Below are 7,552 nucleotides of genomic sequence, written 5' to 3' on the forward strand. Positions count from 1 at the left end.
ACGCGACCAGATATAGCATGTGCTATTAGTAAACTGAGTCGGTTTACAAGTAATCCCTATCAAATACATTGGATGGCAATGAAACGAGTTTTGGGATATCTGAAACATACCCAAAATTATGCTTTGCATTATAACAAATATCCTTCCATGATCGAGGGATATAGTGATGCAAATTGGATCACCGGATCATCTGAAGTTAAATCTACGAGTGGATATGTTTTCACAATTGTGGGTGGAGCAGTGTCTTGGAAATCATCCAAACAAACGTGCATCGCCCGTTCTGCAATGGAATCTAAATTCATAGCTTTAAATAAAGCCGGTGAAGAAGTTGAATGGCTCTTGAATTTTTTGAAAGATATTCCATTTTGGCCCAAACCTTTGGCACCTATTTGTATACATTGTGACAGTCAAGCGGCAATGGGTAGGGCAGGGAGCATTATGTATAACGAAAAATCTCGTCATATTCGACGGAGACACAATACCGTTAGACAACTACTCTCTAGTGGTGTTATCACAATTGACTACGTAAAGTCAAGAGATAACGTGTCGGATCCACTTACAAAAGGCCTATCTAGAGAGGCAGTTGAAAGATCATCGAAGGGAATGGGGTTAAAGGCCTAGGACAAGTCATCATGGCGGTAACTCTACCTAGCAGACTAGAGATCCCAAGAGCTAGGTTCAAAGAGCTCAAACAAAGTTATGAATAACGGTTCAACATTGTCAACTAACTCAACCCATTCTCGTGATGAAGACAATGTTCAAAAACGAGGTAAAGCATTAAGGCTTTTTTATGAGTCAATAAAGCTTAAAGCTTTTAATAATTTGCTAATTCTGGCAGGATATGACCAGATAGTGTGTATTTAGGATTACAAGTTTAGAAATCACCTATGTGAGTGTGAAGTGTAAGCCGCTTCAAGGAGAATGAAAGTAAAGGCTCATTCTCTAAGCACTCATGAAACCAGGCGGTGTTCATGGCTAAAACGAACACAACCGTGAGAACCATAGATGGTTAAGAATTGATTGTGTGACTTATGTTGTATAGGTATACAACAAAGCTCGACGGTTCAAAGATATCAAATCTACCGATTGACCGAGTATATCCGATATAAGTTTACTACGGAAAGTTCAAAGGGAAACCTACTTATCCAGAAGCAATCAATTCTTGCTTGTAAAACACACACACGTCCGTGCATTCCTTTAAGTTTATAGCCATTCCCCATTCATGTGGGGGATTGTTGGATTTTGTTTAATAACAAAAGAAGGGTGAATGGAAAATGGTGGGAAAGAAATGGAGGGAAGTGAAATGTTAAATGAGTTCACTAATGCACTTTATCCCTCATTGGTAGAAAGAAAGAAAGTCTTAGTGTTTATATAGAGAAGTTCATCTTTTAGCTCTTAAAGAGCTAGTAAGAAGGCAAGTCTCGCGTCGTCGTCGTCGTCGCTCGCTCGGCTCGGCTTCGACTTCGGCTTTGGATTTGGATTTGTCAAAGATCGATTGATTGATTAATCTTTTTGGACAAATTTTTTTTCAAATATTTAATTAAATAATTAAAGAAAATTCAATCCGAAATAATCAATGACCCGCGACCCAGTCCGGTCCGGCCCGCTTTTCTTTTTTGGATTAATTTAAATTCGTTTTAAATTTCCCGCAAAAATTTCCAACAACTATGACTGTTCTGAAAGGTTGCAAACCTCTTCAGAGTGTCACACCTGTTCCAACAGCCATGACTGTTCTGAAAGGTTGCAAACCTTTCAGAAACATCACCAAGTTGGCTATAAATAGACCTTCAAATCCCAGAATATTAACTTACGAAATTTTCTGAATCTTCTTCTTTTTCTGCACAAAATATTCCAGTGTGTTTTACGACCATTGAGTGGTTCGCCGATCACTAGAGTTTTAGGTACCGATACACTGGTGAGTTAAATCGTTTTATCTTGGGAGGATATATTCCAAAACCTCGGGTACTTGAGGGGAATAATTTCCTTAAGGACACACTATGTATTCAGTGGGCTCGATTTGTTCCTACAACATTTTTCCAGAATTTATTTTGAAGAAGTTTACTGTTTTGGGAATTTAATTTCTACTAACTTTTTGTTTCTGTTTTCAGAAAGATTAGTACTTAATATATTTACTGCAATACAGATTGATAACAATCTTTAGGAAATTAATAATTATATTCTGTATTTTGTCAGAATTTTATTATTCTGATTTGAAGATATAACTCTTCTTGCTTTCTATTGTTGTTAAATTCTCCAGCATTTTTTCATTATGTCTGAAGAACGTAGAATAAGAGTATCATTATATTGGGGGGTGAGGTTGTGATGGAGAATAACTCTGTGGGCTACAGTTTACCTGCTAAGTGTAATGTTAAATTGCCACTTTCAATTGAGTACGAAACATTGATATCGTTGTTATGCAAAAAAATGAGTGTGAGAAAACGTTCAGTGATACTCAAAGTAACCGGAAGATATCTGTATTCCGTTACGCCGCAAGGGGTTGCTTTTTACTCAGAGTTTAACATCGACGATGATGACACTTTGAGTGATTTCTTGAGGACTCCGGACGAATGCCGGGAATTTCTTGTAATCACAATGTTGGAGATGTACGTGAAGGTCGAAGACGTTCCAAAAAATGAGGTTGTGCGTAGTAGAGATAACCCCCAGTCATCGGGTGGTTATTCTGGATCAGTTTTTGCCGGACATGTTCCAGATGAAAGAATTTTTCTTGATTTAAATTTATCACCATCGGCGAATGAGCAGAAAGAAAATAATTTATACCCTGCTTTCCATAATTCACAAGAAGAGAGGTAAACTACAATTTTCATTTGTGTTAATATGTATATTTTTGCGTATTGAATAAATTTTAACGCTCATTTATTTAATAGGGGGTACCGGCCGGATATGAATTTTACAAGTGACCCATCCGGTAGTCATCACCTAACTGAAAACGTCCATCATGGAATGTCATCACATTACAACTTGTAAGTGAAAAACTACAACCATATATAAAGCATTTATTAATTTAGCAGCTTATATTTTTGTTGAAATGTGCAGTGAAAACGAGCAAGTTGAACTACCCGTACTCACTCAATTGCCCGAAAATGACGTATTACATCAGGATCTGGCAGATGAACAGAGTGAGGAAGAGAACAGCGATTACGATAACAATGCCGATGAATCGGGAGACGAGACACCATTTGCTCGTGAGGATGGTGATGAAGAGGACGAGGAGGAAGAACCGGATTTGAAGAGAGCCCCTCATAGACGAAAAGTGAACGAGTCTGAAGTGCCGTTTACTTCAAGGGAGATTCCTTATATTGATAACTTGCCAGTCGTGCCGGATGTGGAAGCTCTCATATGGGATTTTGATGAAATCCGGACAGCAATGTGGGATGAGTCTAGACCAACGGTGCTTGAAAAGGGGATGCTTTTTCCTGATAAAGCACGCGTAAGCAGGGCTTGTAAAATGCACAATGTTAAACAGTGTCGTGAAATGCAAGTATCGGAGTCAAGTCCGACGGTATACAAGGCTATTTGCCGCAGGTGGTTTTGGCCATGTAATTGGATGTTGCGTGCGTCGAAGAAGAAAACAGGTATGTGGAAAGTGGGTAAATACATTCCCACCCACACATGCGAAATGGACACTTTCAACGGGAATCACTTCAACTTGGATATTGACTTGATATCTCTTGTACTTATTCCGCACATCGAAGCGTCCATCAGGTATAAAATCAAAGAGTGCATTACAGCAGTCTACCAGGAATATGGCCACACAATTACTAAAAGAAAGGCATATCTTGGGCACAAAAGAGCGTTTGAAATAGTCTATGGTAACTGGGATAAGTCATTTGCAGATCTGCCTAGCTACATGGCTGCACTGCAGCACTTTAACCCCGGAACAGTTATTGAATGGAAGCTTGAGCGGAGTCTGGGTAAACCAGAATATATATTCAATTACGTGTTTTGGGCGTTTAAGCCAGCAATTGATGGTTTTCCGTATTGCCGGCCCATAATATCCATAGACGGAACTCATGTCTATGGAAAGTACGATATCAAGCTATTGATAGCCGTGGCTGTGGATGCAAATGGACAGATATTTCCTCTAGCCTTTGCTATTTGTGCAAATGAAAGCACAGAGACGTGGACAATGTTTTTGAACCACTTGAAAGAGCACGTTGTCAAACATCGTTCAGGTATTTGTCTAATATCTGATCGGCACGGGGGTATATTAAGTTCTGTGGAGAACCTTCCTGCCTGGCAAGAACCTTATGCATACCACCGTTACTGTGTGAGGCACTTTAAGGCCAATTTCAAGAAGGCACATCCCAAAAAAGATCTACATGATTTGATGTGGATGGCAGCAACAGACCACCAACAACATAAATTCCGGAGGCATATGGATTCTATCAGGCAAGAAGACGATGCAGCATATCGTTGGTTAATGCGACATGATCCTGAAAAGTGGACGTTGCATGCAGATGGTGGCAGACGCTGGGGAATTCTTACTACAAACGTGTCAGAATCCTTCAACGGGTTATTAAAGTCGGCAAGAGGATTGCCCGTCACAGCCATGGTGCGTATGTCGTTCAAGCAGATGGCGAAGAGGTTTGTACAACGGTCTGCAGCTGCAACGGAATTGATGGAAAGGGGTGTTGAATTTATGCCAGTGCCTATGAAGAGATTAGAGAAATACAGACGGCGAGCACATTGGCATTCCTTTTTGCAATATGATAACGAACAAGGTATTTTTGAAGTTCGCACCGATATCCATAATAATCGGGGTAATAATGTACATACTGTAAATGAATCCACAAGGTTATGCTCATGTGGGAAATGGTCAATATACCACATGCCTTGTTCACATGCCATCAAGTGATTTCAACGTGTTGGTTATGCGGAGACCAACTATATTGATCAACAATATAGTGTTTCCAAATACGTAAACACATATAGTGGTCAGCTGCAACCAGTGGGTTCTGAGCATTACTGGCCCCAGAACCATTTAAAATGGTGTGTAACAAGTCCTATTTGCGTAAAAGACAGGTGCAGAAGAGAACGCGTATACGGAACCAAATGGATGTTAGTGATATCGTATATGCACGCAAATGTGGTATATGCTCGCAAACAGGCCACGACCGTAGAAAATGTCCTTTGGGTGGCAACAATAATCAAGCTCAGGGCGGGTGTTCTTCTATTGTACCTAACTACCCATGAGTTCATGTTGTAATAATTAGTTGTTATGTATACGATTTAAGTATTTATGAAATAATATTTTTTTGTTTGTTAATTATGATTTGTACTTTCCCTTTTTACCTATTTAAATAATAATTTAATATAATTATCGGTATATTTATTATGTGTGTTGTCTTGTCGCTATCACGATATTTAATACACAAATTATATATATGGCGCTATGTGTGTCTTGTCTTGTCGAACTGAAAAAGCTGAAAACATCATGATATGGCGCCATTAGATATGTGTGACCGGCTGACATAAAGTCGTCTCGTCAACATCATGATATGGCGCCATTAGATATGGCGCTATCTAATATAGCGCCATTAGATATGGCGTTATATAATATAGCGCCATTAGATATGGCGTTATATGTGTATTGTTTAGCCTATAAATAATGGGGTCATTGTATTTATTTTGTGTGCTAAAAATTTCCCCCAAGAAATATTTCATTAAAAGTAAGTAAGGTTTTTATTATAAGCAAATAGTTCACAAATGGCTCAACATGGTCGTCCACCAATTTGCTCTTGTGGAAAACCATGCATGATGGATTGTGGGTGGGAAGGTGCTAACGTTGGACGCCGCTATTGGTGTTGTATGAACAAGTTGTACAAGCAACCCGACGAACCTACTTGTGAATTTGATGAATGGGCTGAGGAACCATGTTATCAGGAAAGCTACAGGGATAGATTACAGGAATTTCATAATATGTTGTTATACCAGCATAGAATACAAAAGGAGGCAGATAGAATTATTACAGATATGAGGGAGAAACTAAAGGAGGTGGAAGATAAAAAATGGAGAGCTGAATGGAATTGTGAAGCACACAAGGAACGCAACAAAAAATATAAACGGGAACTTGCGGAGGTGAATGCGAGAGTGAAAGAGTTAGAAGAAGAAAAAGAACAAATGGAAGAACGATTTAAGTGGTTGGAGCGAAGAATAAATGACAACTGAGTATCTGAACATTTACGTGTATGTGTTTAGTGTCATTTTCATATGTCATGTCTTTTTATTATGTTGGCCTGTTATGTTTGTGTTTGTATTGTACTAATGTTTTCCTTGTTTGTTGTACTTAATTTTATTTTAATTTAAGTGGAAGTTAAGTTTAAGTTGTTGTGTTACTATACCAAAAACTATAAAACGAAATTTGAACTAAAAAAAGTAACTGTCATATTCGACTAAATATTGTTGTTAATGTACAAAAAAATATTATTTACACCAAAAAAACAAAAATATGGAAGACCGAATCAATGTGTCCCGCATCCGGTGTGTCTCAAAGTAGCCGTTGGCCTGAGGCGCATCCCCTGCCGCCCGGGTACGCTATCAGGATCATCATCATCAAGTCGTCTCCTTATGGCCGGATGCGGCACAGGATGACATGTATCGGTGGTGCTGTCAGGTCCAGTAGAAGGCTACATAATAATATCAAACTTAGTATAGAAAACTACATAACAATTCACAAAAATATATATTGTCTTACCATAATCGTGTCTGGATCCTGAATGTAGTCATCTGTCGCAGCATCGCAAGAAGCCTAAAAAACTAAATTAATAAAGTTAAAACAAAATAAATAAGTTATAGTAAAAACAGTAATAAAATTAATACTAATAAACTCATACCTGCGCATGTGATGAGCTGCCATAACTCAGTCGGTGCCCACTATCAAAATCTCGGATCGGTCGAGACTCATCAGTGGTAGACGGGCCAGGGAAATATCTACCCAACTCCACTCCTTGAAAATCCGAGACCATCATCAAGAATTGACCCGATGGGGTCACCTGCGACGTCCCTGGAGTGTCATAAATGCCAAGGCTGTAAGACGGCATGTTGGTCTCATGCATGCCACCTCCTATATCAGCAGCAACATCATCAGCAGGAGCCTCAAAGCCCCCTTGCTGGGGACCTCCTCTCCGCCCATGACCGCGTCGTCCAACACCAGCAGGTCGTCGTGGATCAGCAGCAGCTCGTCGGCCACCACCCCGTGGCATACCACGACCTCGCTGGTATGTGGCTAGGTCAACATAATCTGTCTGGTGTGCCAAACGCTGATCCGATTGGCCTCGCTGCAGTGTCTGGGCAGCCACATCCATTATGCGACGACTATAGTCCTGCATGATCACAGGGTCGTGGACATAACTCTGCATCTGCTGCCCCATACGATATACGGTATGCAATCCAATCGCCTGCACAAAAGTTTTTAATATAAACTACGTATTTGACTAGAAATTACTATTAAAGTAATTGATAATAACAGAAAACATACCAGAGCCTCATGTCTCCCGGCGTATGAGACGTATCGACCATCTACCTGATGAAC

General features: G+C 39.7%; 1 long non-coding RNA gene across 1 annotated transcript; it reads right to left on the reverse strand.

Moving 5' to 3' along the window:
- Window positions 1-6,392: 6,392 nt before the first annotated feature.
- On the reverse strand, window positions 6,393-6,763 carry LOC104224781 (uncharacterized). The gene is made up of 2 exons (XR_011404959.1): window positions 6,716-6,763; window positions 6,393-6,647 (listed from the first exon to the last, which is right to left on the reverse strand). It is a non-coding gene; the product is annotated as an uncharacterized lncRNA (long non-coding RNA).
- Between the last annotated feature and the right edge of the window lie 789 nt (window positions 6,764-7,552).

This window comes from Nicotiana sylvestris, chromosome 2, assembly GCF_000393655.2.
Source record: "Nicotiana sylvestris chromosome 2, ASM39365v2, whole genome shotgun sequence".
Classification (NCBI taxonomy): Eukaryota; Viridiplantae; Streptophyta; class Magnoliopsida; order Solanales; family Solanaceae; genus Nicotiana; species Nicotiana sylvestris.